At 41.9% G+C, this 7,776-nt stretch overlaps 1 protein-coding gene across 1 annotated transcript in view; it reads left to right on the top strand.

Annotated features, from left to right (window-relative positions):
- WAPL (WAPL cohesin release factor) overlaps nucleotides 1-7,776 on the top strand; it is a 159,810-nt gene that overhangs the window by 42,078 nt on the left and 109,956 nt on the right. The window lies entirely within an intron of this gene.

Here is a 7,776-nt window from a genome sequence, read left to right as displayed (position 1 = left end):
GCTTCATTGAAGTTTGTAACACAAATAGATGGTGTGAACTGTTTCTGGAAAGTCTTTATGAGAAGGCTGTGATAGTAAGGGTGGGACCTGTATTCCCTCAGCTCCACACAGGTTCCCCTTCTCACGTACCTTTCCTTAAATTAGCACTGGCAGTACCTAACCTTAAGTTAGAGTGGTTGCATTTCTGCATGAACCGGAGCTGTGCCTCTACATCCAAGTCACTCACCTATAGTGCTGCAGATCCCCTTTCCCTGATGTCATTTAAGGAAGGTGGCGTTTACCTTGTGTCACCACAACAGTGAACATTCACCAGAGGAGACACCTCTTAGTTTCTACATGCTGTCAGACTGTGAGACCTTAAAAATAATTATCAGCTGACTTGTTGTGAAAGGCAGAGACATTTCTTCGAGTGTCCCTGCCCTGCAGTGTTAGGTAGGCACAACCAACCCAGATTTAAACTAGCTGTGGCAGAACTGAACCCAGAGGTGGCAAATCACCTGACAGTTTTCAGCTTTGTCAGTGTCTGAGATTCTATGGTCATTTTCTAGGCTGTGCTCTTCCCTTCCTCTCTATGTGTGTGTGATAACAGACATATGAGTACCAGGGCAACGGTGGATGTGACAATAATGGTACAAACTTCAAAAGCTATTGATGCAAACTCCAGATCCATGGCGCTGTGTTTCTGCACACACAGTGCTTGCATGCAGCACACTGTAGATATGAGGCAGCCAACAATAGTGTTGGACATTTCAAGGGACAGAACCTTTTTGGAATATAATTTTGAATTTTACTACTGAAAAGGTAGAAGATGTTATTACAGAAAGCCACAGTGTGAAACTGGGAAAAGCTCTTACTATCTTCAAATAAAATTTATCCAGGGAATAGAGCATGAAGTTCATTTTAATGATTGAAGTGCATTGAAGAAAGGAGGCAATGGGAGGTCTCCCATTGGTGTGAATTTCATGTTCAAAGAAGTTGCACACAGTTACATCCTGCTCTTACCAAACTGATAAAACAGAAAGTTTGAGACATACAGTCTTCAAGGACAGACATAAATACTAGATCCAAGGTGTTCTTTGCCTCTGTACTCTAATTGTTTGCTCTTAGTTTTCTGCTTTGTGCTTTAGTTTTTGCTATGCCAACACTCAGTCTGTTTACATACAGCTTGTACTTTGTTTTCCTTTTCCCTGGGTCACAGATTACATTTTTCTAATTATTTCCTCTCATCTTAATAACAATGCACTGAAAATATTTCACTTACCGTTAGCCTGGAAGATTCCAATTTTTCGCATTTTTAGGAGAGCCCATAGTATATTTGGCAGGGTATTCAAATCATGGAATACATGTAGTCTTTTTTGAAGTAAACCAGACACCTTCTTGCTTCATTAGATTTGGTGTTACACATGCCTTTCAAGATAGATTAATTTGATTAGTTCAGCATCTCCTGAGAGTATATTATGAAAGAATATACAGTATGAAGGAGAGAATTTTCCCAATAAGAACTGGGTACTAGTCCAAAGAGGGCTATTGATTTGGTGCCCTTCCTTAGCTTCTGGGGCCTGCTTTTGTGAATACTAAGCACTTGCAAGCTAAGTGAAATTATTTCTGAAAATTAGACCCTAACACTAAGTTCATGTCCAATGGAAATGTTCTCATATGATTACAGTTGTCTGATCCTGTGTTTTAGCCAATTGCTAGAGGCGATTCAGCTGATCTATTCTATATGCAATGCCTCAGTTTCTATGGAAAGAGAGGAGTCATGTCCTAGAACTGCACAACATTTGAAGTATGAGGCATCTCATTCTCTGTACCCAGCACCTGGGAAGTCAGGCAAAGACATATAATAGCAAATTGTTCACAAAACTTTTTTCTCTGAGATTTCCTTTTGGTTTATATGCAGTACTAAACCAGAGAGAACAATTCAAAGTATTTTAGTGAGCGGTGATTGTTTTTCTTAATAGGTAAGGCTATTTCACTTAAAAGTTATCAGAATGCTAGACTTATAGATCTGGAGGGAAATTTGCTCTCTAAATCTCCCTTATTTATTCTCCACCAAAAGCTTACCTCTGTTGTCTCCCTGGGAAGCTTAATGGAGAAAATGTATCAATTCATGACACTGGGTACTTGCTAAAGCCATCCGGCTCATACTAAAGTTTTCAAATATTTCTGCCAGAGACATGTGGGTAACTCACTGGAAGCCCACCTGACTTATGGCCCAGGTCTGAATTGCTCTCAGTCTCTTCTGGAGAAAAGAAAACCTGCCCAGAATTCATCTCTCTGAATTCTGTCACATTGAAGTATGGTGAGAACATCCTTCCCAATTTGAGAGTCCTGACTTTCACCTGCACCTCTATGGTAGGTTGACCCTAACTGCATGCCAGGAGCCCACCAAGCTGCTGTATCACTCCCATTCCCCGCAGGACAGCAGGGTGGTGGCAGGGAGAAAATAAGATGGAAAAAACTCATGAGTTAAGATAAAGGCAGTTTAATAAAGCAAAAGCAAAGGCGGTGCATGGAAGTGAAGGAAAACACAAGATTTATTTTCTACTTCTCATCAGCAGGTGATGTCCAACCACTTCCCAGGAAGCAGGCCTTCACTGCGCATAGCAGTGTTCCAGAAGACAAACATCATAGTAACAAATGTGTCCCCCCTACCCTTACCCCCGCATCCTCCTCTCTCTTAGCTTTCATTGCTGAGCAGGCATCACATGGTATGAAAAAACGCTTTGCTCACTTAGGGTCAGCTGTCCTGGCTATTTCTGTTCCCAAGGTCTTGCCCACCCCCCAGTGAGGGGGAGTGTTGGAGAGGCAGCCCTGGTGCTGTGCCAGCCCTGCTCAGAGGGAGCCTAAACACCGGTGTGCATCACCACCTTTCTAGCTGCCATACAAAGCCCAGCACCATGGGGAAAATCAGCTCCATCTCAGCCAGACCCAATACAACCTCTTGCTACTGATAATTAACTTCTGTTCATAGCTTTTTATAAAATACAGGCAGAAATAGCAGAAAGATCATGGACTCTGGGGCTCTTCCAGAAAACTGAGAAAACTGTCTAACAGGACAAGGGAAAGTGAATGCATGGGTAAAATTTAATTTAAGTTCAAATGAGCATAGGAGTTCTTTCACAATGAGTGAAAAGAAACAGTGTCCTCTTCTTTGGCTGGGACCTTTGTGTGGAATTAGGTTTTAGGAATCTGCAGGAATAGAGGGTGGGCTGATTTGCTGCTTAGAAGATAGACTGCTGTGGGGAAACGCCAGGAGAGTTAGAAGACCAGGGGTATGGTCAGCCAAGGATTAATGTCCCTGAGACACATTTACAAAAGTTCACCTGGGCTTCCTTAAATTTTCCAAAAGATTACCTAGGTTTCCAAGGCCAGCATGAGGAAAGAGGAATAGACTACTCAGTAATGGGAAAGGTAAATTCCCACTCTTTCTTAGAGTGCAGATACAGTTCTGGGATATGAGTTACCATGAATGAGGAATGCACAAAGCGAGGAAGTTGGGTGTTTCTAAGGCTTGCCTAGTAAGTTGTGTGATCTGCCCCCACCCTGTTATTATAGGGAGAATGATAGCGATAACCCCTGTAAAAGATCTTGGGGCTAATTATGCTGCCCTCAAAATATGATGTGCTTGTCCTCTAGATGCACTAGGTCTTCCTATAAGTGATGGGGCAGACGGAGGAATTACTGATTTTTCAGTTGAGAGCCTATCCATTCTCAGTATCTGCCTTTCAAAAGGCAATACGACATTATAAAATCTGAGTCCATAGCAGCCTTCCTTACACAGTCCCTCCTGTATAGAAGCGGTGAGCCCTCAGTATCTGGTGTGGTATTGCTTCTCAGTGGCTGTAACATCTGAAAACATGTTTCTCTCAGAAGTGTTTTCAGAGGCCTACTTTTGTAGTGGTACCTGCAACAAATTTATCTGCTTATATATGCAGGTGAAAACTGGTTGCTCATTTTATACAGAAATCTGGTTGCAACCGCCTGTGTTCTTTCTGCCTTTTTTAACAGCTAAGATCTGTCAGGTGGGAATTCTCCCACTTCCTAGCTGTTCCCAGACAGCATACTGCAATTTTGGCACCCCAAATAACAAAGCAGGGAGAGAGTCATATAATATACATCTTCTTTGTGCTCTATTAATCATAGAAATTAAATTTATTTCTTCATGCCTGGAGCAACTTGGCAAGGGGACATGGAGACAAGAACACCTGTTGTAAATAAAATGGTTAAACTGAGTACAAAGTTCTGTATGGCCTTTTGTGGGAGCACACTCTTGGGACTACCCAAAAATCAATAGACAAAATAGAAAACAGTAAAGCAAATCAGCGTGGTTTCTGCACAGCTGTAGAAGTGAATAATTCACCTCATAGGTAGTTCTGATTTTATAGGGTAGCCAAGATCTATGGTGAACAGCAATAGCACGAACTGCAGGGTGCAGCCAGTAAGCATGTAAGCAAGCAGGAGAGTGAGAATCCCAGGGCTGAACTAAGTACAGAAGGGCCAGACCAGAAAGGATGGTTTAGAAAAGTCCATTCACACACAAGGTTTTTTTCCTAAGATTTTTTTTTTAAAAAAAAGTCTTTTCCACTGAGATGGAAGGATTGTATCAGTGATGTTTTCACAGTATTAATTTAGCTCTGTAACATGGCATTAGCCTGCCACTCTATGGCAAGACACAATCCAACAGGTACTCTGCCTTGATTTCCCCAGTAGTATTTCCAGCTTACTCTAGTGGCTTATAGCTTCAAGGCCAGGTAGCTTGAAAAGGTCAACCTGCCTCTGTCCCTCTTGGCCTTCCTTACAGAGCCTAAGGACAAAGAAGTCAAAGAGCTCTCCAGATCAGCCAAGTTGGATCTGCAGTGCTTCCAAAAAAAACCTCTTACTTTGTTTTGTGGGCTGAGCTCTCAGATTCATTCTTTACCTGTCTCCTGTTACTTAACTTCTGTGCAAAGCCTACCCTTCTCCAGAGAATTCTGGTTAGCCAAACTCTTCTCAAATTATTTTAGCTGGAAGCTTCCCTCCTTTCATTCAGTTCCCAAGTAAGAGCTCTCACCCTTCCAGCCCTCCTCACATGTGTGAGATAAAGCTGGTTGTGCTGGTGCAGTTTAGTGCCTACTGTAAGCAGGGACAAACCCTATTTTAAAATTGATAGAAAACTTGCTATGTCATTGCAGAAAGAACAACCTTCCCATTTTCAGGCAGTAATTACATACAAAACTTAAAGAAAACTTCCCTTGCTACTCTCTTGCCCATAACAAATCAGGTCTGTGCCACAGGAAGCTCGGTCTGCAGTGGGTTGAGATGTGGGGTCAGCACATGGTGGTCTCCACGTTGCCTTGCCATCTGTGCTGGAAGTAGGCATTGTGAAAGATTTACTAATGCAGGGGTACAGCAGAACAGTGTGTTTCGTAGCTAGGGTAGGACTCAGATTGAAAGAGGGTTATTGGTAGAGAAGGCATGAGAAGTAAAATCACAGAGAAATTCTGTTCATCAAGCATTTTCCCCCAGTCAAGTATTGACTGCCATTAGAGTGACATCTGCCAGTGACAGACAGCAGTGCCAGGTTTTGGTCAGCATTAATAATGAGCTTGTACTGCTTACAGGTAGAGAAATTGGTACCATTTGGGTTTTAATCTCATCTGCTTATGTAGTATTTACTTCTGAAGTAGAAAGAACTTAGTGACCAGAGCTCATGGGGAGGGGCTGCAGAAATATCTTGATAGGTGAGATAGAGTTAGGTTATGGAGACAGACGGTTCTCTGATGAAATGACTAAGGGGAGAGGAACAATAAGATGCGATTTGTACCCGCACACAGCAATCAAAATGAAAACCCTGGGTTTGAGAAAAAATAGTTCATGATAGCTAGAAGGTAAAGAAAGTGTGGTCTCATTTGATATTAAAGAATTGTCATCTTTCTCCTTTAGATAATAGCACTATTGTCTTCAAATGATCCGCAAAGAATGCATATACTGCCCTGATGGTTATAAAACTATTTTTCCTGGCACATATTGTCTAGTCTTACAACATCCTTGTGATAGAAATCCTAACCTTTCTAGAAATACCATCAGTGATTCTGGAAAAATTATAAAAATAAAGGACATGATTATTCAGTCTGCTGGTGGAAGAAAATTATGTTACTGCACTAATAAGCAGACAGCTTTATCACTGACTGCAGCTGAAGTCTCAGCAGCCCACAGCTACTGCAGGTACCCTGTGCTTTGCTGTTCTAGTCTGCACGGTGTTCATTGCTTTCAGGAATTTGGGCAGGGTGAGGGAGGGAGAAACTGACCACTAACATCACCGAATTTTCAAAATCTGTGTTTGAATTGTTTCTAAAAACAGCTTGGAGAGTCAGTGCAAGTTAGAAATACGGGAGGATATTTTAGCCAAGTCTGTAAGAGATTTCAGTGACAAGTGTCCTGCCCAAGACAAAATAACTAACAGCAGCTGCAGCAGGAGCAGGATTTGGCTCAGATTATACAGTGTTCAAGATTTGGGCAGGATTCTGTCATGACTATTGAGAACAGAGATATTATGAGGAGTTTCTCCCAGCTGCAACTTGAAACCTTTCACACAAAGTCCAAAATCAGACAGACCTAATGTTTAAGATAAAGGAGAATCCACTGCAGTTCTACAATCAGAGCTTCTCAATGTACAGAAGTGTAAAGCCATATGCTCATTTCTTTATAAACTCTTCTTCTAGGGCTGTCATCATCTTGGGCTCTGATTTCCCAGGTGTTCACATGAGGCCTCTAAATAAAGAGATATTCTCCTTTAACTCTGCCATGTGGCCTTTATTAATACCTACTCTGCTAAATGCCTCCTCTGGATCCTCACTGACTTCAGTTGCTATGACATCCTTTTTTCTCCAGCCTTAATTAATGGAACATACAAGGCAATTATCACAAGGCTGCAGACAGGATGCAAGTGTGCCAGTGTGGTTGTGTCCAGCTCAGTCCTTTTCAGCCCCTTTCATCTTGATCCTGTCATCTCCCAGCCCGTTGCTTTGACTGTTACTGCCATGCATCCCCTTCTTTGACCTCCCCTTTTCTATTAAATCAGATAGATATTGCTGTCTTCACTTCCAAGGGCCTTGATGGATTATCCATCTCCAGCTTACTTATCATCTTTCAGACAGCACTGGCTTGCCAGCTCTCACATCCTGTCAGCCAGTGATGCTCATTTCTATCATTCACTGCACAGAGTTTCCAACATGCATGATTTGCTTGTCTTCATGCAGTTCCTCTTGCTGGTGGCAGTGGCAGTGAGAGACATTGACAACAGCTAGGCTGCAGGCACACAGAACCTGCTGCTCCTATTGTCAGCACTGACCCATATTGTCTTATTGTTACCTGCCACTTTCCTGCCAGTATGCCTCTGTTTCTTGCCTCCCTATCCTTGGATAACAAGCTCTTTGGAGCAGAGACTTTTTATTATGTGCTGTTACGATGTTCTGGCTTGCCTAACATTTCTAGGCACGAGAGTAATGCAGACATGGTGAGCTTCTGTTTTCTGGTAGTGTCATGAATTTCCTTCAACAAATATACTCTGCTTAAGTTTTAGGTGATGAATTGGTGAGTAGTTCAGTATGGTTACAATAAGAAGTCAATAGAATCTCAGGGTTTTGTTTTAATAGAAACATGGATGTCTTTTTGAAGACTGTTTTCAGAGTTTAAAAAACAAAAGAGAAAGCCTTATGAATAAATATCTCAAAAGCAAACCTATATGAACTAAAGTGATAAAAGACACTGGCAGTGATCCTCAGAAGCAAAACT

This window comes from Falco naumanni, chromosome 9, assembly GCF_017639655.2.
Source record: "Falco naumanni isolate bFalNau1 chromosome 9, bFalNau1.pat, whole genome shotgun sequence".
Taxonomy (NCBI): domain Eukaryota; kingdom Metazoa; phylum Chordata; class Aves; order Falconiformes; family Falconidae; genus Falco; species Falco naumanni.
The sequence above is the reverse complement of the archived record's forward strand: the minus strand, read 5'-3'. Positions and strand labels throughout refer to the sequence as shown.